The sequence below is a fragment of the Electrona antarctica genome (genome assembly GCF_951216825.1).
Source record: "Electrona antarctica genome assembly, chromosome: 24".
In the NCBI taxonomy this organism is placed as follows: domain Eukaryota; kingdom Metazoa; phylum Chordata; class Actinopteri; order Myctophiformes; family Myctophidae; genus Electrona; species Electrona antarctica.
In genome coordinates this window covers 17,053,107-17,076,746 of record NC_136803.1, presented here as the reverse complement: position 1 = coordinate 17,076,746, position 23,640 = coordinate 17,053,107, and the positions used below count along the sequence as shown (strand labels likewise).

General features: G+C 44.4%; 1 long non-coding RNA gene across 2 annotated transcripts in view; it reads left to right on the top strand.

Moving 5' to 3' along the window:
- The window catches only part of LOC306917362, a 92,189-nt gene extending 69,422 nt beyond the window's left edge, over window positions 1-22,767 (top strand). For both annotated transcript variants that reach the window (XR_013789156.1, XR_013789157.1), the window contains exon 3: window positions 22,653-22,767. This is a non-coding gene — a long non-coding RNA (uncharacterized lncRNA). The remainder of the gene's footprint in view (window positions 1-22,652) is intronic.
- The last annotated feature ends 873 nt before the right edge of the window (window positions 22,768-23,640 follow it).

Below are 23,640 nucleotides of genomic sequence, written 5' to 3'. Positions count from 1 at the left end.
CATTAAATCAGGACGCCCAGCGATTTGTTTCTTCACGACCTATTTCAAGGTTGCTCCGCGCCATTTTGGAAGTAGCTTGAAGTAGCTAGAGGTAGCCAAAACACCCACCAGGCGATCAACAACAACGGGACGTATGATTAATTCTAACGCGACTAGTGACCGGACCGCGATGGGCCGTCGAAAACATAATCTTTGGTTAGAATTGGACGGATTGATTTAGATCAAACGTTTTAAGATTTTCGGTCTCATCCACTAAAATGGGGGGGAACATTTTGGATGACGTCCCAACCGGAAATGACATCGAATGTTGCGCAACAGACGCTCCCAGCCTGTGGAGCGATGCGCTCGGTTTTGATATCAATAAAGTTCCGTCCTTTTATTAATCTCCGTCCTGAGCGTCGAGCGTTACTATTTGATAGGACGGAGACCTCAGTTTATGCCGCTCAGCTGTGTTAACCCATTTTGGGCGGGAACCCCTTTTGGTGTTTTAAGCGTAATGTTATACTTTAGCTATTGAAAAATAGCAGATCTACAAGCTCATAGCGAGCTTGTAGGTCTGCTATTTTTGAAAAATCGTGAAAATGTAGTGCAAAAAAGTCGACGCTTTTTACTCAAATCTTTGCTTCTGGGGTGTCCCTCCCTGGAACAACATATTTTCAGATGGGGGGTCGGCGGCCAATTACATATAATCTTGGGGGTCCTTGACATGAAAATGTTTGAGAACCACTGACATAGAAACATAGGGTTTTTTCAGAAAACTGTCATGATTTAGAAAAACATTTTTGTAGAATCGGTCTCTGTCGAAATGGGTTAATAAGCAACACAAAAAGGTGTTGCTCAGGGCCACATAGCGGAGGCCGTGAATGGAGCTTTCTGTTTCTCAGGCAGCCTCTCTAGCCGTTCAGCTTTGACCTCCATAAAACCCACCAGATGTCCTGTTGCTGAATAGGCGCTACATTATTTGTACTCAATACCAAACCCATCAATATTTCCCTTTCATCTAGCCTGAGACATCTGAGGACGTGGTGGTGATGCTTAGGAGGACCACATTTCTATGTAGGGGGAAGGGTACATATAAGCAACATTCGACCGAGCATAACGTTACGAGGAAAGCTTGAGGGAATATCCAGTTTCAGATACAAGTGATAGAAATAAACATTGTACTCGTATAAAATCATTTTGTGATTTGTGGTAAATACCAAATATATATATATATATATATATGTGCACACACACGTGCATACTCTAAGATTTAAAAATAATGGTTTGGGCCATGTAGAAACAGGCCAAAGCTGGAAATCAAATTGCAATGAAATTTGCATTTCAAAGCTCCGTCTGCCCAGATGTGGTGCGTGTGCGCGCGTGCATGTGACTGTGTGGGGGTGTGTACATGCCGTGCATACATACAGTACATTATACCATACCGTGTGTAGAGTTTGTGTTGTAATGTACGTACATGCATATCTGCACCTTGTGTTGTTGTGCTGCGTCATTTACTCTTATTTTCAGGGCAGGCAGACAGACAGACAGACAGACAGATGGTACTCATTAACACATGACATTGGAAGTTCATCAGTAGTTAGCTAATGATCATAAGCAGCCTAGACTTGATGATCTCAACTTATTGATTGAGGTGTCACTCTGCCTGTACCTGTTATTGATCATATTACACACACACACACACACACAAATGTACATGCCTTTGAGATCGTAGGTATGCAATCCACGCACAGAACCAAGCCAGTGTTGGTTCACACAGCCGGGCGGGCATCACGGGCAGGCACACGCACGTGCACGCACACACGCACATGTGTGGAGTTTCTCAGTGTGCTGACTGCTGACAGGGTGTGTGATACGCGATGAGGGATCTTCTACAACCTGGCACACTGCCCACAGTGTCCGTCCACTGGGACTGACTTCATTAATAAAACATCACAGTGTTCAATACACCGTGCCACATCCAGGAGACGCACGCACGCACGCACGCACGCACGCACACACACACGTATATCCACTACTCAGCACAGCACATCCTGAAGACAAGTTCACGTCTATGTACAATAAAATGCACACACACGTGCAAGCACGCGCCTCGCGCGCACACACACACACACACACACACCACCTTGATGTTGCTGCTGTTGCATGTAACCATCCCCCCTCATTCTTCTTTCTCTCTCTCTCACTCTCACTCTCTCTCTCTCTCTCTCTGTCACACAAAGGCAGTCATTGTTCCTGACAGAATTTCAATTGGTTGTAAATTGAAAGCAGGTGTGGTGTTGCGTTTGCATGTGACCGAGAGTCTCCTGCTCATGTGTGAAGGAGCTGGGACCCGCCGTCGCACTCAAATCAATCACTCTATTGGCCCAATGCGTTCGCGTGCGTGCGTGCGTGTGTACGTGCGTGCGTGCGTTTCTTGGTGATTAATTTTGCTCATCCACAATGTATAATCTTCAATGAGTTCATATCATCAGACACATGGAGCTTCATATACTTCATTATCCATCCATCCATCCTCAAACGCTTATCCGTAGTCGGATCGCAGGGGCAAAAGCTCCACCAGAGAGCTCCAGACTTCCCTCTCCAGAGCAACATTAGTAACTTCCTCCTGGGGGATCCCGAGACATTCTAACCCTAACCCGGGGTCTCCTCCCAGTGGGACGTGCCTCGAGGACCTCCCTAGGGAGACACCCGAGAGGCATCCTAACCAGATGCCCGAACCACCTACTTCATTATTGTTGCCACATATCAGGGAACAGTCCCTTGTACTGGCAATTATGAACAATACAAGTTTGGCAGTTCTTGTAACTACAAGATTTTCTAACTAGAAAAACATCACAGAGAAACCCAATGCGAACATCGCGTGATCGGTGAGGCACTTTGCGATGCGTTTGTGATTTATTTTGTTTTATTTATGTTCCAACCACTATACCATGGATAGTTTTGAAGCAAAGTTGTCTGCTACGAGATACAAACTACTATAATCCCCTACTCTGAGCGACAATAAACAAAACAAGACAAGTGTTTAAATAATGCAGCGAGATAGCTCACACTTTGTCTAATGTCGGTCACCAGAGATGACAAAATCTCAGACAAATTATGTCAAGCATCGTTGGAGTTAAACAGAGAGCGGACATCCCTGGTATGAACACAGGTCCAGTACTGGTGTATACATGGTTCCCAAAGTGGGGTCCGGGAGTTCCAGGGGTAGTTTGGAACCAAATGGACCCTTATGGGTCTGTAAGTCAGAGAGTGCGTGCGTGCGTCTAGGGTTGCAGGTGGAAATGCCCATAGCATTAACGGTGCCATGTCATTATTCCGACCTCCCACAGTTCCGAACTAACATGATTTTCTGTAGTTTTCCAGGTTTACAAATATTTGACCTTTCACCATTTTAACGAATGCATATCCTATACCGCATTAAAGGGGAGTACGGTGTGTGTGTGTGTGTGTGTGTGTGTGTGTGTGTGTGTGTGTGTGTGTGTGTGTGTGTGTGTGTGTGTGTGTGTGTGTGTGTGTGTGTGTGTGTGTGTGTGTGTGTGTGTGTGTGTGTGTGTGTGTGTGTGTGTGTGTGTGTGTGTGTGTGTGTGTGTGTGTGTGTGTGTGTGTGTGTGTGTGCATATATAGCATATGATTTCATCTGCAAGCATATTGGGAGGTGTATTGTGAGGCGTGTGCACTTCACCTCCTTTGACCGTGGCGGTGGTGCGTGCGTGTGTGTTGGCGTGCCTGCCTCATGCACCATCATGCCTGCATGGAGGACGCCCCCCTTCCCCCCCCAATACCCCCTCCTCTCCATTCCAGTTGTAAGTGGGGTCGTGGTGGTCATTGCGGTGTAGCGATGCTTTTCATTAGCTAAGTGCAACTGGGAGACGAGCAGCGCGATGTGATTTACTGGACCTGCTGTCCAAGCACACAGCCACACACACGTGCATACACACACACACACATGCGTGCACACGAGCGCACACACACATACGTACGCACGCGCAACATTCTCTCATTACCATCTCCATCGCTATGCATCCATCCATCCATGGATCCATCCATCCATTCAAACCCCTCTCTCATTTACCTCTCTCTCCCCCCCCCCCCCCCCCCTCCCTCCCTCCCCCCCCCCTGCCCCCCCTCTCTCTCTTTCTCTCTCTCTCTCTCTCTCAACCCCCTCACTGGTTCTCTCTACTGGGCTTCTCCAGCTATCACAACATTTTGAGGACATGACTTGTGATTTATGTTTATTTGTATTTTTATTCAGTGTGTTGTTCATGTTTTTCCTCTCGTCGTTGCAAAACCACAAAACGGTCTCTCTTTAGGTCGACCTCTTACGAGCCCTCGAGGGCTCACCAGCACTCTCTGCCCCCGTGCCCCGGCATCAGTGGCCTTGTGGTTAGAGTGTCCGCCCTGAAACTGGGAGGTCGGGGGTTCGATCCCCGGCCGGGTCATACCAAAGACTGTAAAAACGGGACCCAATCCCTCCCTGTTTGACACAAGGCATCAATGGGTTGGATTGGGGGTCAAATCTACTAATCAAATGATTCCCGAGCACGGCGCACGCTGCGGCTCACCGCTCCAAGAGATGGGTCAAATGCGGAGAACAAATTTCACTGCGGTAACGTGTGTGACAAAAATCGTATGACTTTGACTGACTTTGATCTTTCTCTAAACCTGTGGTTTTCAACCAGTGGTCCGGGGACTGGTCCCCATGCAGCTAAATGATGGAGAGTTGGTAACCTTAAAGATCTTTAACTCTTGAGCGTTAAAATGAAACCAAATGGACCCGTACGGGGTCAATTTGGTTTCATTTTACGCTCTCAAGAGTTACATTATTGTTAAACATCTTGCATTACTTAATTTACACAATTAGAGAATGTAAAAATAATTGTTATTTTGATCAACAATATGCCAAAATCATGGAATTGTAGACAAAATCTTATCCAACGACAACAAAATATTCTTCAGTTTGGGGTCTACTGCGAGACAAAATCTCATCAAATGGTGGTCCACGGCTTAAATGATGGGCCTTGATATGAAAAAGGTTGAAAATTCACCGCTCTAAACATAAAAAATAGCCGATCTACGAGCTCACAACGCGTCTCGCTGCGACGCGTTGTGAGCTTGTAGATCTGCTATTTTGTTTTCAGAAACGAGTTTCAGTGTACATACTAGTGTCATGTCCGGGTGGTGTTTAGTGTGTACTTGTATACATCAAGCTGCCTCACGCTACAGAACCTCATAGCTCGGCAACGCTTATAAATCACAGAAATGAAGTATAGAGGGTATGCGCGTGACATCATCATCAAACCAGGAAGTTATGCAGGAATGCCTACTGAGTGGCAAAAAACTACTTTCTGGCCTTGACAGCCCATACATCCACACAGAAAAGTCCTATCTGATTGCATTAAACAACATTAAACAATGTTAAACTCACTTTGCATGTTGCTTTGCCACTCGATTTGCCACTCTATGTGCCATTCACTTTAAGCATGCGCATACCCTCTATAGTCTCAAAATACCATTTCGTGTCGTCTTTTAGATCTTGCTCCGACGAGTTGACCCATGAGTCCGTGGGTAGATTAAAGCCAGTGCCTCCTGTCATTAGAGGTGGAGGACGGTCCGGAAGGATGTTGTAGGTGCATGTGTTTTTGGCACCGAGACCTCCAAAACCTTGGAACAGTCTGTCTCTCCGTTCTGGGCAGGAACTCCCGCAGTGCCGTGTCATCTGCATATATAGTCCAGGTCCGTTAGGAGTTAGGACCACTGCAGGTACTCATCTCTAATAGGCCTCGTGGGTGTGATAGACAGTGACTTCTTCCTCCAGGTCCACTGATGGCCTGTAATACAGTTGGAGGCCATCGATATTGTCCTTTTCTTTTTGCTGAGGTTTGTGTGATCTGCGCAAAAGGACAGTTAACCCATTTTGGGCGGGAACCCCTGTTGGTGTTTTAAACATTATGTTATAATTTAGCTATTGAAAAATAGCAGATCTACAAGCTCATAGCGCGCCACCGAGTGGCGCGCTACGAGCTTGTAGGTCTGCTATTTTTGAAAAATCGTGAAAATATTTATTTCAGAAAACTGGAGGATTTTTAATTTTTTTAAAATTTTGAGGTCAGGCCTAAATGGGTCAAATGATAAGGGACAATATCGGTGGCACCCAACTGTAAGTGCATGGGTCCAGGACTCTAATGAAAGAGGAAAAGGGGGTGATGAGAGGGTTTCCCTTTGCAACACACCCACTGCAACTCCTCCTCGCTCTTTGCTGCAGTCTAGGATCGTCGTCTTGGCTGTGGTCCCTATACTCCCTATGGACGGGGTAGGTACAGTATAGGGAGGGGACACCGTAAGTAGGCTAAAGCCTTTAGTATCTTCATCATCACGCCCCTGTGTATCCAGTTAGATGACTTTCTGGCAGTCATCCACACGCAAGCGAGCTTCTCTCTCTCTCTCTCTCTCGCTAGCAGTTAGAAAGAAAGAACATTGTTAAATAGACATTGTTTGGGTACTATACTGTCGCCACCCCTTTCAGCAGCGCACACACATTCAGTAGAATACACACATTAACCCTGAAATCTCGCGAGTGTACAAATGAGACTTCCTAAAAGTGGAATTAACACCCAGACTCTTTGTGTGATTGATCTCTAGGGAAACAAATACATTTCCCTACGGGGACGTAAAACGTAATCTTAATTAATCCCCTATGGGGATGATGATGTCTCCTATGGGGACATTTTTGTATCTTTTGTAGTAAACTTTTCACATTTGAAATGGCTACAAGCTCACAACGTGTTGCAGTGCTTGTCGATCAGCTCTTTTCGGCCTCGACAATGTTTAAAAAAAAATGTTTGCCTACAAATGCATAAACATGAACATAATAGTTGTACATATGTGTCAAAAGGATAAACTCCAAAAACACATCTAATTTCTTAATATCCGTTTCGCGTTCAACGTTATATTTGTATACCGTCTTTTTTTCCTCTCGCTTGTCCCCATGAAGCCCCTTTTTTATTCTCTTCTCTGAAAAGATAAATAAATACATAAAAAGTTGAATCCCAGATGCTAGCTGGCAGCCGTTCAAGAACCATTTGGGCTCCTGTTGTTGCAAAACTCAATGCCGGCCTGTGTGCCAGAGAGAGAGCGAGCGAGAGAGAGAGCGAGAGCTAGCACGTGGTTGTATGTTTTCCTGCCCTTTCCTCATCCATCATGGCTTGACGGGTCACGCTGACCCCCGGTTGCCGTGACAGCCAGGTAACCATGGCACCTGCCTGTGACCACAGCTGGCCGCGTCGTCTGATTGGGTGTAGCCTCAGCCTGCGCCGGCTTTTTGCCAGCTCATCTTTAACATCGGGGCTCCAGAGTGGCACCGAGGTGCTTTGACGGCTATTTATAAATGAGCCGGGGGCAGCCCCATTGGCTCACAGGTGCAGTTACCAAGCTTGTGGAGCCAAGAAGGGGCAAAGTGCCAGTTCCTTTGACTGAGTAGTTATGCCAAATTTGGGGAAAGTTAAGGTTTGTTCGTTAGACTCACACAAGTCTGTCTCTAAAGTCTAAACCTGTGATTCCTAGCCTGGTCCAGCCTGTGTGGTTTCTTGTCTAGCCCATTTAGGCCCGACGTCGAAGTTTAAAAAATCTTCTAAATCCTGACAGTTTTCTGAAATACCTATGTTTCTATATCAGTGGTGCTCAATATTTCATGTCAAGGACCCCAAAAATGATATGTAATTGACCACTGACCCCCATCTGAAAATAATGTTATTCCAGGAACCCCTCAGAAGCAAAGATTTGAGTTAAAGTTTTGCTGTGAAAGAATATATATTCAAAGATTTGTGCCACATTTTCAAGATTTTTCAAAAATAGCTAAAGTATGACATAATCCTTAAAACACCAAAAGGGTTTCCGCCCTGACTGGACTAGAGGAGCGGGTGCCGGCACGAAAAAAGCGGTGGATCCTATTGGTTCACTGATCTGAGGTCCCGCCCCACATGCATGTCTTACATTATTGTGTGAGAATTCTATAAGAATATGAAGTTGAAATTGTAAAAATTGAAAAAAGACCAATACTGTAGCTCCTCTCGATTCAAGTCTTTTCACATAATCCTGAGAACACAGAGAGAGAACAGGTGGTCGATGGTATAAACTGATGAGTCATTCACAGTCTAATTGAGGCAAAGTGTCAATTTTTTTTATAGACAAGTCACCGTGCACAAGTCTAATGTGTTCATTTAACCCATTTAGATCTGGAAAGCCACATGTTATACCTTTCAATCCGAGAATGCGTCTGTCATGTTAGTTGTTAGTAGAGCTTTTTACTAGTTGACCAGTTGCCTACCTACGGTATTATGTAAAAAAAAATGTTTTTGTTTTTTAGGCTAATAATAGTTGTACATTTAAAAAACTGTTCACATTGGTGACTATAGCCATATTCTGGGGGGGGGGGGGGGGATCTTTTTTTCCCCTCATCAACTAGTCAATTAGTACCAACAGGGTAGACTAGTGGATTTACTAGTCGACTAGTTGAATAAGTCGACTAGTTGAATAAGTCGACTAGTTGAATAAGTCGACTAGTTGTTAGTTCTATACTGTATATCGTCACTGTCTGGTATAGAAACCTCCAAGTTTCAAATGTGTGTGTGTTTTTTTTTTCATGATTTACAGCCTTTCAGTTTCTTCATCATACAAGCACGCGTGTCACACAAAAGTAGTGAAAATCGCAGATCTACAAGCACACAATGCCTCGCATCGCGCTTGTAGATAGACCAGGGCTTGACGCTTAGCATTTTTCCAAGTAGCACGTGTGCTACTAAGTTGAAAAATCTAGTGGCACACAAATTATTTTAGGAGCACGATGAAAAGTTAGTGTCGTATATTTTGGAACCACATTTCATTAATATCGCTAAATAATGTTAAACTATAGACAGACTAAATTCACATCTAAAATAGTAAGCCTGATAATACTATGGTCTCACCTACAGGACCAAAAGGCTAGACATTCAGTCGCCATTCTTCACAGCTGGAACTATGCTAAATAGCCAGGCCTACTCTGATCTAGGAGCATTCAGACCAGAGGTCTCCTGTTGTCCTTCCTGGTGACCAATACCTTATTTAGACATGACCATTTTGGTAAAGGGGGGTTGGGATCACCTTTGCATTCTTCCCTTTGTTGTCTCTGTCTCTGTATCTGTATAAGGTCTACTGAAAATGCCTATCTGTGTGTTAGTGTGTGTCCTGCCGTCAGGCTGGGTGCATGCATGGCTCCGGCCATGCATCTGAGCTGTACTGAACTCTGCAAATAAAATGGGACTTCGAAACCTTCATTCATCTGTCTGCCTCCGCGTTTATCCTGAGTATTAGAGGTTTGTTCAGGGGCTTTATAGAGAGAAAAGCAGTCTCTCTTTGGAGTTAATTTACTTCAATTGGTGCGACGTAACCGGTGTCTTTGATGCATTTTTTGCGTCAGGCAGAAGAGAGTCAGGGGCTTTTTTATTCAGTCTAATTTTGGCGGTTGGTGGTTGGTTTGATTTTTCGGCGTAACGGCGTTCGTCTACAGCGGGAGGAAGTGGTCTTCTCTTCAGCGACGATGGGGACGATGGCGCAAGCGGTGCGCTCCGGATCTCTGGTGTGAACGGCGGCCTGGACTCGGCGGCGGGACGGAGTGCAGCAGGCCTCCACAGCGCGTCGACGGGGACCATGCTTCTCTTCACGTCTCGGCGGGGAGCAGCGTGTCTCCAACCCGAGGAGCGGCGATGCTCAGCGGCGATTCGAGGGGGATCCTTGGCTTCATCTACTCGGCGATCAGCGGTCAAAGGGAGGCGGAGGACCCGCTTCTTCGGCTCTGCTCTGCTCTGCTTGGCAAGGCGAGGCAGTTGCTCTACGGGCTACGGTCTGCTTTGGTGACCATCTGCGGTTCTCGTGAATTCGCTTTTGTCAGTCATGTGTTGTGATTCATGACTGAAGGGAGGAGGAGGTGTGTAGAATTCATTTCGAAATGGACAAGAGGACAGTGTCAAACAGCGGCCGTACGGTGCAATGTACTGATCATACATTATACACGACACGGGCCGAAAAAGGACACATCTCCGTGGCGGTGCGTCGAGGAACTGCAGCCTTGACTGCCCGAGCGTGATGACGATGGACAAAGAGGTTATGTATTGTTGTGAAAGTGATTTTTAATTGCATACTAGACAAATTTGGAAGAGAAGATATATTGTTTTCAACATGAATTAGTAGGCATTATGTTGATTGTATGTTTTTGTCGTATAATTTGATAAGTTGAGTCATGAGTAGCCTACTTATGGAACAATGAGGTAATTTCCTAGAGACGTGTAGAGAATATTAGTTGAATATTGCTTAGACTCTGGCCTGTTAACGTATTTTTACCTGCGTTATCAACTGGACGTGATGCGTAGTACTGCTTTAGTAGAGCAGAGTTTTATTCAAAGCATTATAAACGTATATGTTATAGCATGTCCTAAATTAAGCAGTGAGGATGTTTTTTCACTTTATAGTGGTGACTAGTTTTTAATGTGTTGATTAGCAGGGTTGGGCCTGGCGGTCCCAAGCCATAAACACGCCCGATCTCGCTTATTTGTAATCAATCAACATTTCAGATTAGATTTTAATAGAACACTAAAAGATTCTACTGATGCTGAACCGAAATTTAGTTATGTGTGTAAAGTATGTGATGAGAATTGCCTGAAGAAGTTATGTAACCTTGATTCCGTTTGTCTCTGTAACCATTTGAATTCTAATGTAATTGTTTGTTTGTCTTAGGCCTATCTGTTGTTTTTAATTTTATCTTTTCTTAGTGTCAAGGGAGGTCCAAATGTGGTTCCTTTTATTTTTTGATAAACGTGTAGTACGTTTATCCAGGGAGGAATGTCGTATATTTTGGAACCACATTTCATTAATATCGCTAAATAATGTTAAACTATAGACAGACTAAATTCACATCTAAAATAGTAAGCCTGATAATACTATGGTCTCACCTACAGGACCAAAAGGCTAGACATTCAGTCGCCATTCTTCACAGCTGGAACTATGCTAAATAGCCAGGCCTACTCTGATCTAGGAGCATTCAGACCAGAGGTCTCCTGTTGTCCTTCCTGGTGACCAATACCTTATTTAGACATGACCATTTTGGTAAAGGGGGGTTGGGATCACCTTTGCATTCTTCCCTTTGTTGTCTCTGTCTCTGTATCTGTATAAGGTCTACTGAAAATGCCTATCTGTGTGTTAGTGTGTGTCCTGCCGTCAGGCTGGGTGCATGCATGGCTCCGGCCATGCATCTGAGCTGTACTGAACTCTGCAAATAAAATGGGACTTCGAAACCTTCATTCATCTGTCTGCCTCCGCGTTTATCCTGAGTATTAGAGGTTTGTTCAGGGGCTTTATAGAGAGAAAAGCAGTCTCTCTTTGGAGTTAATTTACTTCATTAGCAAATGTGTTTTTGAGGGGCGCTACTGCGCTAGCCCCTCATATATACAGCTGTAGTCCCCACACGTCTCAATATTTGTCATTGACAATGAACGGAGAAATTAGGTCAAAATTCAGCTAAATATGACATAAATTAAACATCAAAACATTAAACGCCATTGACATTGAAAGGAAAATTTACGTCATATGTAAACGAGCAAATCAGCTAACCAATCACAGATAAGAGTGCCCCTCACTTCACACAGGTGTGATTTTTCTTTAATAAAGTGATATGAGGCAGGGGCGGGCAATATGGCAAAATATTATATCACAATATCTTTTCAGAAATTATCACAATATTGATATTCATCTGGATTTTTTGTTGTTTTTATATAATCTATAGCCTAATCAATTTGTTTTTATGCTGATAGACTATTAGTTTTTTATGCAGATGGATGGATGGATAGATAATCATCAATTCATTTCATGTTGCTCATGGACAGACAGACAATCCGTTTGTATCCTGCTGTTCTATCATGCGAGTGTGATATTCAGTGCAGAGGCTACTCGATGGTGAATTAGTATTGTGACATTCTCCTTGGCTTTGACTGCTTCAGTTCAAAACATCATACATATACACCTCGGCGTGGTGGAAGGAGGTGGTGGGGGGATCTTTGCCTTTTTTCCGTTACTCGTTATGCAGGCCACTGACTAATAGTAATAAAATTATGTATCCAGCGGCAGCCAGGTGACAGGTCGGTCATTCGTATTGCGCTGCGCAGCCTGCGCACACTTTTGTAAGCGAGGTGCTAAGCAAGGGTTGTTTTGGTTATCAATCAATCCGTCCACTACATGTGCGTGCACACGTGCACTCTTTGCGTGCACGGCTGCACGCTGTTTCACCCACGTTTGGTAAAAGTTATATCGAGTGATGTTTGAACATTCCAAACTTTCCAAATAAGTTTAGTATTAAACGTGTCGGGGTCCAAGCAACTCCTTCTATGCTATCATGCTGCGTTCGCTCCGCTGCTGACAGGGAAGAGAACTGAGCAGCCAGCAACACAGGGAGGGGCGGGGCGGTGGGAGCAAAGGGGACAGATCTTCAAATGAACGCTGCATTGAGCCTTGACACGTTGTTAGCTTGTAGATCTGCTCTTTTTGGCGAACGACACCGCCGTACTAAGAAATATAAATGTAGGTATAGAACCGCGACTATAGAATGTGCACTTGCCTTGTCTTTATCACGATTGAATGGTCAAATTCTGTAGTCGCACCGGTGCTACAAATTTAATTTTACAACTCGCACGGTGCTATTTTTAGTAGCATATGCGAGTACCTAGTCGCACTGTCGAGCCCTGAGATAGACTATTTTCACTATCTATTTGTTTTTTTTATTCGTAATAATAATTTAAAAAAAGGAAAGTTGTGGACAAGCCTAAAATAGAGGTTTTTCCCAGAAAATGTAGGTCTGGATTTTGGTGTTTGTAGGATCAGCTTCAGTGTTAAAGGAGAATTCCATGCTAGAAGGCTTTCTTACCTTTATTTGTAGTTGTTACGTCCCTACCAAAGATGTCCAGGTGTTATTTTGTGCAAAAGTGCATTATTGGCTATTTCCCCTAATATAAGCCCTCAATGGGGATTGGGTTTTTGTGCTAATTCGCTTATTTCCATCGAAATAAGTAGTAAAGTGTGCCGCTTGGGATACTATTTACATTATGAAGAGAGGATATACAAAAGAAATAGATTTGTGAGCGATGGAAATAAGCGAATTAGCACAACACCCCACAGCCCCATTCAATTCATTGGGGGCTTATGGTAGGGGAAATAGCCAATAATGCACTTTTACACAAAGTATCACCTGGACCTCTTTGGTGGGGACATAACAACTACAAATAAAAGTAAGAAAGCCTTGAATAGAGGAGGGGAGCGCTGCCGTGGTCCTTTGTTTGTTGAACTGAATACAGGTGCACGTTGGCGAGGTTAAATCATTACATAAAAGAAGGACCTAAAGGTAAGAAAGCCTTCTAGCATGGAATTCTCCTTTAACTCTGAAACTGGTCCGTTTTTGTCAAGGGTACAGCATTTTGCTGTGTGGCATGGCACTCCTGTGACCGTTTTCATATTGCACTGCTGATCTTGTGTTTGTCCAGCTCTGTCCCACAAAATCCTGTCCGTCCTGTCCATCTCAACTACAAGCACCCTTTCAACTGGACCAGCGCTCGAGCTGCTTCAGTCCAATGTGTTTGCTTAAGGAGAAAGAGAAATGGTTTCACTGTGCATTTGGGCTGCTTCTACTTAACATTAAACTGCTGTTCGTTGCGTCAACAAACGGGCAGAAGAAAGGTGCGTTTGTGAGAGATGGGCAGAGGGGGGGGGGGGGGGGGGGCTTGCGTCTATGTGTTTGTGTAAAGCAGTGGAGGAAAGTAACTAAGTACATTTTACTTAAGTACTGTGCTTGAGTACAGTTTTGAGGTATTTGTACTTTTCCAATACAATACTTTTACTTCTACGCCACTACATCTCAGAGCCAAACTAGAAAAAGTGCCCTTCTGGGCACAGGTCTCCACCAGGAGGATATGACTGTGTGAGATGTTTGGCAAAATGTTTAGGAGTAATATAAACATGTTTTTTTGTTTGTTAGTTTTTTGCAACAATTATCTTCATTTTGTTGAGGAAATGCAGCATTGTATGGCAATTTGATGATTTGAGGCATTGTGTTCCAAAAATGTGTTTTGCAAAAATCAACCTGTTGGTGGCGCTATAACAGGCCAATGTGAAAAGGGTGGGATATATTCCTCAGCCTAGTAAGAAAATGTGTGAAAGATTTCAAGGAAATTGCATGCTGCGTTCATGATTTGAGGCTTTTGTTCAAAACGGGGCAATCTTGCAAACTGTGAAAGCCAATTATAGCCAATTAGGATGGAATATGAAATATCGGACAGATCCGACTTGAGCACATGACCATAGAGATACTGTGTAACGATTTGTGAGATTTTTGGACAGAATCTGGAGGAGTAATATCAAAAAATGTGTTTTACAAAAGTCTGCCTCCTGGTGGCGCTATAAAAGGCAGATGCGGAAAATGCAGGTCAAAGGTTTGTCCTTGGCCTCTAGGGAGTGTGCATGCAACGTTTCACGCAGATCGGTGCAGTTTTAGGTAAAAAATGTGAAAAGCTGCCTCATGGTGGCGCTATAACAGGCCGTTCTGGAACATGTGGGGCAGAGGTTCATCGTTGGCATCCAGGGAGTGTGTGTGCAAAGTTTGGCATCGACCGGGTTAACGGTGCCGGAGATTAGCTGGTAACGGACGGACGGAAGGAAGGGCGGACGGACACACACACACACACACACGGACGGAGTGCAAAACATACTCTCTCCCCATGCCTTCGGCCTGGTGGAGACAATAATATACATTACATTATCCACTTCAGCCCTATATACATTTTGGCTACTTGAAAATAGCCGATCTACAAGCTACACAATGCGTCGCATCGCAATGCATTGTGAGCTTGTAGGTATGCTATTTTCAAAAGTTTTTTTTTACTTTAAATGGGACATTCTGCACAATGATATGAGTACTTTTACTTTTGGTACTACATTTTGGTGCCAATACTTTTGTACTTTTACTTATTTTGAATTCCGTACTTGACTTGTAACTAGTTATATATTGCAATATTGATACTTTTACTTGAGTGAAACATTTGAGTATACTTTTTTCCACCACTGGTGTAAAGTGGCTTTGCGAGACTAGGCCAGGGGTCGGCAACCTTTTTGACTTGAAGTGCCCTGTTTTTATGTTCTTGATATAGTTAGTGTGCCATGTCAACATTATGTTATGTTATGACATCGCCATTCCAACAGATGTTGATGGTCCAAAATCAACATTGTACATACATGTACATACATACATCAACGTTGCAGTTACAGGAGTTATATAGGTAAAGGGAATGGAGAAGAGGGGAGCACAGGACAAGCGAAGTAAGAGGAAGGCACAGACAAATCAAATATACAAAGTCTAGTATACAGGAGGAGGTGAATCATTGAAAGTCAGCAGTGGATAGGGTGGCACTATGGAAGACATACATGCATGCTTCTTGTGCAGGTGGAAAACATCTGCAGCATAATATAAAAAAGCAGCAGGTATATAAAATCACAGTGTCAGGTGCATGTATGACATGGAAAAACAGTTCCTTCATGTGTAATCTAGGGAGCTCTCTGTGGTTTTGACCAGATGGCTATACATCTGTCTTCATTTCTGACTTCAAAAAAAAACTTTGCAAAAAAATATATGTTAATGACGTTTAGAAGATTTAGAACACTTTCCTGGGGTCTTTATGTGTGTAATATGTGGTTTTAGATATTTTAGATTTTAGCAGTGAGCCCAGTGTCTCTGATATCATGGACACTGGGCTCACTTGCTTCCTGGACTACATCAAGGTATATGTAATGGAGGTAAAGTCCCCAACGTCATTTTCGCTATCACGCAATTCCAGACGGCAGATTCGTCGCACCATGGGACCCAAACTACACCCGGAAGTTCGGCAGAATGCACTGGAGTCAATGAGAGCTCAGTGACCAGCTCATGAACAAACACTATTTCTGAATGACTGAAGCTTGCTCCATTCACCCCTTTGTATCATGTAACTTCCGGTGCGAGATTTGGCTCCCATGAAAGTGTCATGGCGCATCACAATCACGTGACCATGATACTTCCTATCCACAAGGTGGAGCAGTGCACCAAAGGATTATGGGAATTGTAGTCCAGGAAGGAAGTGAGCCCAGTGTCCCCCACTGCTAAAAATCTAAAATATCTAAAACCTAAAAATGTTCACTGGAACAACATATTTTCAGTTGGGGGTCGGCGGCCAATTACATTACACAATTATATTTTTGGGGGTCCTTGTTTAAGAACGACTGTCAGAAAACTGTCAGGATTTAGAAGGCATTTGTAGAATCTTTTCTCAGGTCTAAATCGGTTAATCTGCTGTATAGCTACAGTGGTGGAAGACATTGTCATTGCCTTGAGCAATAGGCCTATAGCAGTATGTAATGTTAACCAAGTACAGATTCTCTCAGTATATTTTGGGCTAATTCGATTGTCCCAGCTGCGTTAATGAGTTGATTACATTACATTACATTACATTACAGTCATTTAGCAGACGCTTTTATCCAAAGCGACTTACAATAAGTGTATTCAACATAGGTAGGGAACAAAAACTACTAATCACCAGAAGTCTTTAGTGCATTTTCTGCAAAAACAAGCAACCAAGAGTATACCTAGCGCTAAGGTAAAAGTGCAATATATCAGCTACCTATTTCCTTAACCAGATGAGACAAAATAGCTAAATCAAATGAGCATGAGCTAAAACAATTAAGTGTATCGACTAAACAAGATCCAATAAACAATACAACAATAGAAAACAAGCGTTCGTACAACTAGTTAACAACAAGTAGGTCAGGCAGAGAGGAAGGGTAGTGTTTCCTGAAGAGGTGGGTTTTCAACCTGCGGCGAAATATGGGCAGTGACTCTGCTGTCCTAACATCAGTGGGGAGTTCATTCCACCACTGTGGGGCCAGAACAGAAAAGAGTCGTGACCGTGTGGATCGGCCAGAAGGACCCTTGAGTGACGAGGCAATCAGTCGCCCCGAGGTGGCAGACCGAAGTGGTCGGGCAGGGGTGTAGGCATCGACCATAGCCCGGAGGTAGGAAGGAGCTGTTCCTTTCACTGCCCTATAGGCTAACACCAGGGTTTTGAACTGGATGCGGGCCGCTACGGGGAGCCAGTGTAGAGAACGGAGAAGGATGGTTGTGTGGGAGAACTTGGGGCGGTTGAACACCAGACGAGCCGCAGCTTTCTGAACAAGCTCCAGAGGTCTGATGGCAGATGCCGGAGCACCAGCAAGGAGGGAGTTGCAGTAGTCCAGGCGGGAGATGACGAGAGCCTGGATGAGCACCTGGGCTGCCTTCTCCGTGAGGAAGGGGCGAATCCTCCTGATGTTGTAGAGGAGGAATCTGCAGGACCTTGTCACTGATGCGATGTTTGCCGAGAACGTCAGTTGATCGTCCAGGGTCACACCCAGATTTTTCGCAGTCCGAGTTGAGGTCACCACAGCATTATCAATGGTGATGGCCATGTCTCGGTGCGGACAGCCCTTCCCCGGGAGGAACATCAGCTCGGTCTTGTCCAGGTTGAGCTTCAGGTGGTTTGTCGACATCCACGCCGAGATGTCAGCCAGACAAGCAGCAATGCGTGCCTCCACTTGGGTATCAGTGGAGTGGAGTTGACCGTTCTGTGCTTATAGCGCACGACTCTTGCACGCACGCGTGTGTGTGCGTGCGTGCGTGCGCACACACACACCAGTGTTGTTTTGGCAGCACATTTCTATTTTAGTTTAGTCATAGTCTTTGGAATAAAACTTCATTTAGTTTTAGTCATATTTTAGTCACCTGGAATGTTTTAGTCGAATATCATAGGATTTTAGACGTCGAAAATGACTTGTACTGGATCTCTTGTCCACTAGTCCCTAACATTTTAGTCTAGTTTTTTTTATTTGTTGTCGAAATAGTCAATATATTTAGTCTTATAGTTTTAGTCATCACAGCTTAGTATTCATTTAGTTTCCATTGACTTTTCCTCAGTGAAAATATTTTTTTTCGTCATCGTTTTAGTCGACGAAATCAACACTGACACACACACAATACACGCACACACTCTGTTTGGGGCCCAGGGTATAACAACGGGCCGCATGGTAGCTATAGCTTTTAGCAGCTCCGCCGTTGGCCTACCTCGGCCCGGCTCCGCGGAGCTCCAAGGTCAGCCGCCGCAGCTCTCTGGAGCTTAGCGAGTGTGTCGCACAGTGTGACAAAAGCCATTAAGATTTAGGAAGATAGCAGAGCAAAAAAGAAAGAGAGAGAGAGAAAATGCTGAGAAATACACTTTTTATAAATCAGCTTTGAGCCAAATTGGCTGCGGCACACGGAGTGGGAGGGAGGGGTTGGGTGGGGCATTGGGCGGGGGTCTGCAGAACCCTAACCGCACCGATGAGCTCATGGACATCACAGCACCTAAAGTCTGGGCGGAAAACTTTTTCATGAATAAATGCCCTCTTTTACATTTTGACGTGCAAAAGTATAGCGAAATACTTGTTGCATGTTGTGATCTGCTACTTTTGTTGCGACTGTGGGTCGCATTTACTATGAAAACGACGTGCATTTCCTGCTGGTTCATTGGTCACGCCTCGTGACATCATCAGGGATCTCCATAAATGGGCATATATGTAGTCGCGATCCCCCACAGAGCCGACCAGTGCCATGGCAAATGCATCACCGGACCTAGCGTTGTCGCGATTCTGCAACTTCTCCGTAACCTCCTTGAGCGTCTCAGAATGGGGCTCGTACTTGGTGAGGTACTGGGTCATGAGATGGCGGCTTGTGACCAGCTTGATGTCCATGTTGGCCCGCCAGCACAGGAAGGCATCTGTCTTAATCGGGTAGTTATTCATGAGCGGATCATTTTGCGCTGGGACGTAGACGACATCGCCACGGGCCCTTCCCCATATATGGGAATGTCAATATATGGCCATATTGTGTCCTGATAACCAGTGTGGTTGCCGCGACGCGAGTCACACTTGCAAATGAACCATGGATCTCCATACGTGGAGCTGACTATATCATCACCTGGATCTCCATATATGAAGATCACGACACTGACCTCATCAAACCCTGGATAGCGCATACATGGTTTGACACACTAGATCTGCATATATGGAGCCGGCCAGCAACTCTACATCTGACCTCACCGACACCAGATTAATAGTTTAACTCCTGCTTCTCAACTGTGCCGTATTAAGAAGCTCTGTTGTTTCAGCACGACATGGCCCTTGTCGCTTCTCGCCCTCAGGGCGTCTTACCGGTTATTAAAAACATGACGAAATATCCATCTAGAGTTAACAAGAACTTGTGACTAAGTAATAACTCAATTTGATCCGTGGGAACGCACGTTATTTCCCCCGAAAAGTACTGTAACTGTTTTTGGACCTATACTGCATACCTCCTGAATCTTCCTTCCTTGAACATAATTGTGTTCATTCGTTGAGAGTTATTCCACTCGTCCCAGACTCCCAGTTCACATACTTTTTTGTCCTTGGCGTCCCAGACTCGTCCAGTGAAAGTCACGGGAGGACACAGAACAAAACGTGTAACATATTGAGACGTATACGCCAGACGAGAGCGACCTGGGCCTGCCTGGACCAGCTGCATAAATACACAGAGGAAATGACATCATTATTATGACTTAGCAGCGGGGTTGTTCAGAGAGAGAGAGAGAGAGAGAGAGTGGGGTAAAGAAGGGTAAAGCACAATCATCTCATTCACGTGTTTTTGAGTGGTGCAACCACTCCGAAATAGCTTGGTTGGTTTTCACCACCATGTTTCACTGTTGTGCATCCAAACACACACACACACACACACACACACACACACACACACACACACACACACACACACACACACACACACACACACACACACATATTAACTGTATATATGATGATTTTCGGGTGTGACGGTACAGTAGAGGGACCCCCTGGGGGCCCCACACGTTAACTCTGTCATTTCTCGACCGCTTCGGAAGCGGGGCGGCTCGCCAGAAAAAACGGGCCGGCACCCTGGCATCCTGTGGGTCTGGAACTCCCGGGGACCCCCACACAGAATTGCACCACTCACTTCACACGGGTGTGATTTTATTATTACTATACTGGTTTTAATTTGGAATAATTTGACTGCTTTACTCACCAGATTTAGATTATTATTACAAAACATACGTAACCAACGAAGCCCTATGTTTTATTTCAGCTATCTGAAAATAGGCGATCTCCAAGCTCACAACACATTGACACTACAGGTATTGCTACACTGCAGGTATTTTCATGGCAATACTTATGTACTTTTACTCAAGTCATATTTTTAATACAGGCGCATTCCATTGTCACAATGGGAGTCAACGCTAGTGTCGCCACTCTCTTACTATTCCACTCGGAGTAGGACAAGCTGTTCTGTGAGGCTCGTTGAAAACCTAGCAGGGTTTCTAGAGCTTATCGCTCTTCAGGCTGTATCCGTGATGTTTCAGCAACCTACTTGCACGCACGCACACACACACTCATGTACTTGCATGCAAGCACGCACAATACACACACACACACATGCACATATATGCACACGTGTTTGTATTACTATTATCAACATGACAAGGAGGGCAAGTTTAGGAATTCCATTTTATTTTTGCCATTTGTAATCCAAAACCTTAAGTCAAAATGTGTCGACTCGATCTACAATCAAATTATATACTAAACTTTTGGGGGATATTTGACTCCCACAAAAGCATAGCATGCACGATCACACACGCACGCACATACACATTCAACGGGTACACATTAGCATGTACAGACACACGCTTACATAAGCATGTCATTTGACATGTGTACACAGCACACATGTATAATCACATACTGTTGTAGGCTCATGTGCGTGCGTGCGTGCGTGCGTGCGTGCGTGCGTGCGTGCGTGCGTGCGTGCGTGCGTGCGTGCGTGTGTGTGTGAGAAACATATTTCTAGAGATTGTGACACCCTGAGCTTCTGTGAGCTCTCTCTCTCTCTTTCTTCTCTCCCCATCATTAATTAGTCATTTAATTAGCCAACTTCAAAGTGAAAACATCCTCCGCTGGTGGGCTCTGTGCATGCGTGCGTGTGTTCATGCGTAGTATGTGTGCCTCTAATCTTTCGGTTCCTGTACTGTTGCGCTGCCTGCTGAGCAGCAGCCGCCCCCATATTGTGTATACGACTGTGTCGGTTAGGGTCTCGCTGCGGCTGTACAACCATGTTGCATATGGGCCCCTTGGTAGTGTGAGTTTGGGTCGCACAACTTTTAAAAAAAAAACCTTTTGTTTTTGTTTTCAGCTAGAGGTTCACGGGCCTTCGGGATCTAGCGCCACCCGTCAAAAAAAATAAAAACAATCAAATAAAAAGGTTTCCCATCATGCACCTGTATTGGCCGTAGCCAATTGGAAGAAGGATACACAGCAGTCCAGTTTCTGTTTCTGCTGTGTTTTTAAAATGTACTGTAGGCTCCATCCGTGGTGATGGAACAGAACGCGGATGTTCTGCGACCATTTCTGATGTTATGCTGTGTCGAAGTTACAATGTTGTTGACGCTTCTGAAGAGAAATAGACTGTAGTATAGACGGACGGAGTGAGTAACAGCCGGCTTTCAGAAACGGAAGCAGGCGCGATGCTATAGGGCAGTGGTTCCCAAACTGTGGTGCGTGCACCCCTTGTGGTGCACGAGCACCCCTTGTGGTGCACGAGCACCCCTTGTGGTGCACGAGCACCCCTTGTGGTGCACGAGCACCTTCTAGGGGGTGCACGACATGAAAAAGCTAATGGTGGTGCTATGGTTTTATTTTAAATATGTTAACATAGTATGCCAATATATGGCAAGTATATGCAGAATATAGCCTATACTGCATATATTATGCCATATTCAGGTTCATATATGTGTATATGTGGATAAAAAGGAAATATGTCTATATAGCTTATGCAATTTATATTTCCATGTGGGGGGGGGTCGGGAGGTACAGGGGGTGCATGGCCAAAAAGGTTTGGGAACCGCTGCTATAGGGGGAGGCGATACTATTGGCGAAATTCAAGTAAATAAAATAAATAAGAATGCAAGCACATTGCAGGTGGTGAAAGGAGTCTACTGTACGTTGGTGCCAGAGCACAGAGCAATGTGGCGCGAGGGGCGTGGAGGCGTGCAGAGCGCCGTCTCGTGTGGAGATTTAGAAACTGGTAGAACGCAGAGGGGACGTATATGAGGACCAGAAAGCACAGTCGGGGACGGTGGTTCCGCCTATACGTCCCGGTCTATGACTTGGTGATCTGATTGGTGATCGGATCTTTTTTGGGGCCCGTGAAATTCTGGGAAATGTAGTGATAGTTGCCTAGCACTTTGATTGCCTTTATGTGATGATTATGACGATGACAATGGAGACTCAGTTTTTTTTTTTTTACATTGTAAAAGTATCTGTGTTCAGTGCAGAGAGTACAACATTTTGTGTACACTCTTCAGAGTTACTGTCCCCCTCTAGGGTCCAATGTTGGTCCCTCGAACCCCACAACATTGAGACTCATGCACTGACCTTCATGCATACACCTGACCTGACCTCTGCTGTGTTCTCTTCCTCAGCCCGAGGAGTTGGAGGGTGTCCACACGCACCACTTCAAGTTGAAGCCATTCAAGAAATGCAAGAGCTGTGATATATGCAAGCAGGCCATCGTCAAGGAGGGCATGATCTGTAAAGGTAGGATTCTGTTCACACTTGTTTTTGCCCTCATTAGTTTGGAATCACAGAGTTAATACACCTGAAGAACATTTTAGTACACTTATATTTGTGTTCTTGGATAATACATTTTCCAATAAAGTTCTGTTGGCAATCTTTTTTCCCGTCACTTTCCCATTACTAATGTAAAATTACGTCGCTAAAATTATTATGCCAGTGTTAATCATTATTAACACTTAACATTAAAGGAGAATTCCATACTAAAAGGCTTTCTTACCTTTCTTTGTAGTCGTTACATCCCCACCAAAGAGGTCCAGGTGTTATTTTGTGCTCCTTATTGGCTATTTCCCCTACCATAAGCCCTAAATGAATTGCATTGAATTGAATGGGAATTGAATGGGGCTATGGGGTGTTAATACGCTTATTTCCATCGCTCAAATTTTTTTTTGTATATATCCTCTCTTCATAATGAAAATAATATCCCAAGCGGCACACTTTACTACTTATTTCGATGGAAATAAGCGAATTAGCACAACACCCCATACCCCCATTCAATTCCCATTCCATTCAATGCAATTCATTGAGGGCTTATGGTAGGGGAAATAGCCAATAAGGAGCTTTTGCACAAAAAAACACCTGGACCTCTTATGGTGGGGACGTAATGACTACAAAGAAAGGTAAGAAAGCCTTCTAGCATGGAATTCTCCTTTAAGTTAATTAATGTTTTAATTAACTATTAAAACAAAATAAATATTCTAGAATACCTTAAAACACAACAAACAACATACATTTTCATGAAACGTATCTACTCCGAGAGGCCAGCTTGGCGGCCATCATGTTGGATTTTCAAATAGCCAATCGTGCAGATTTGATCAACAACCCCTGGAGAACAAC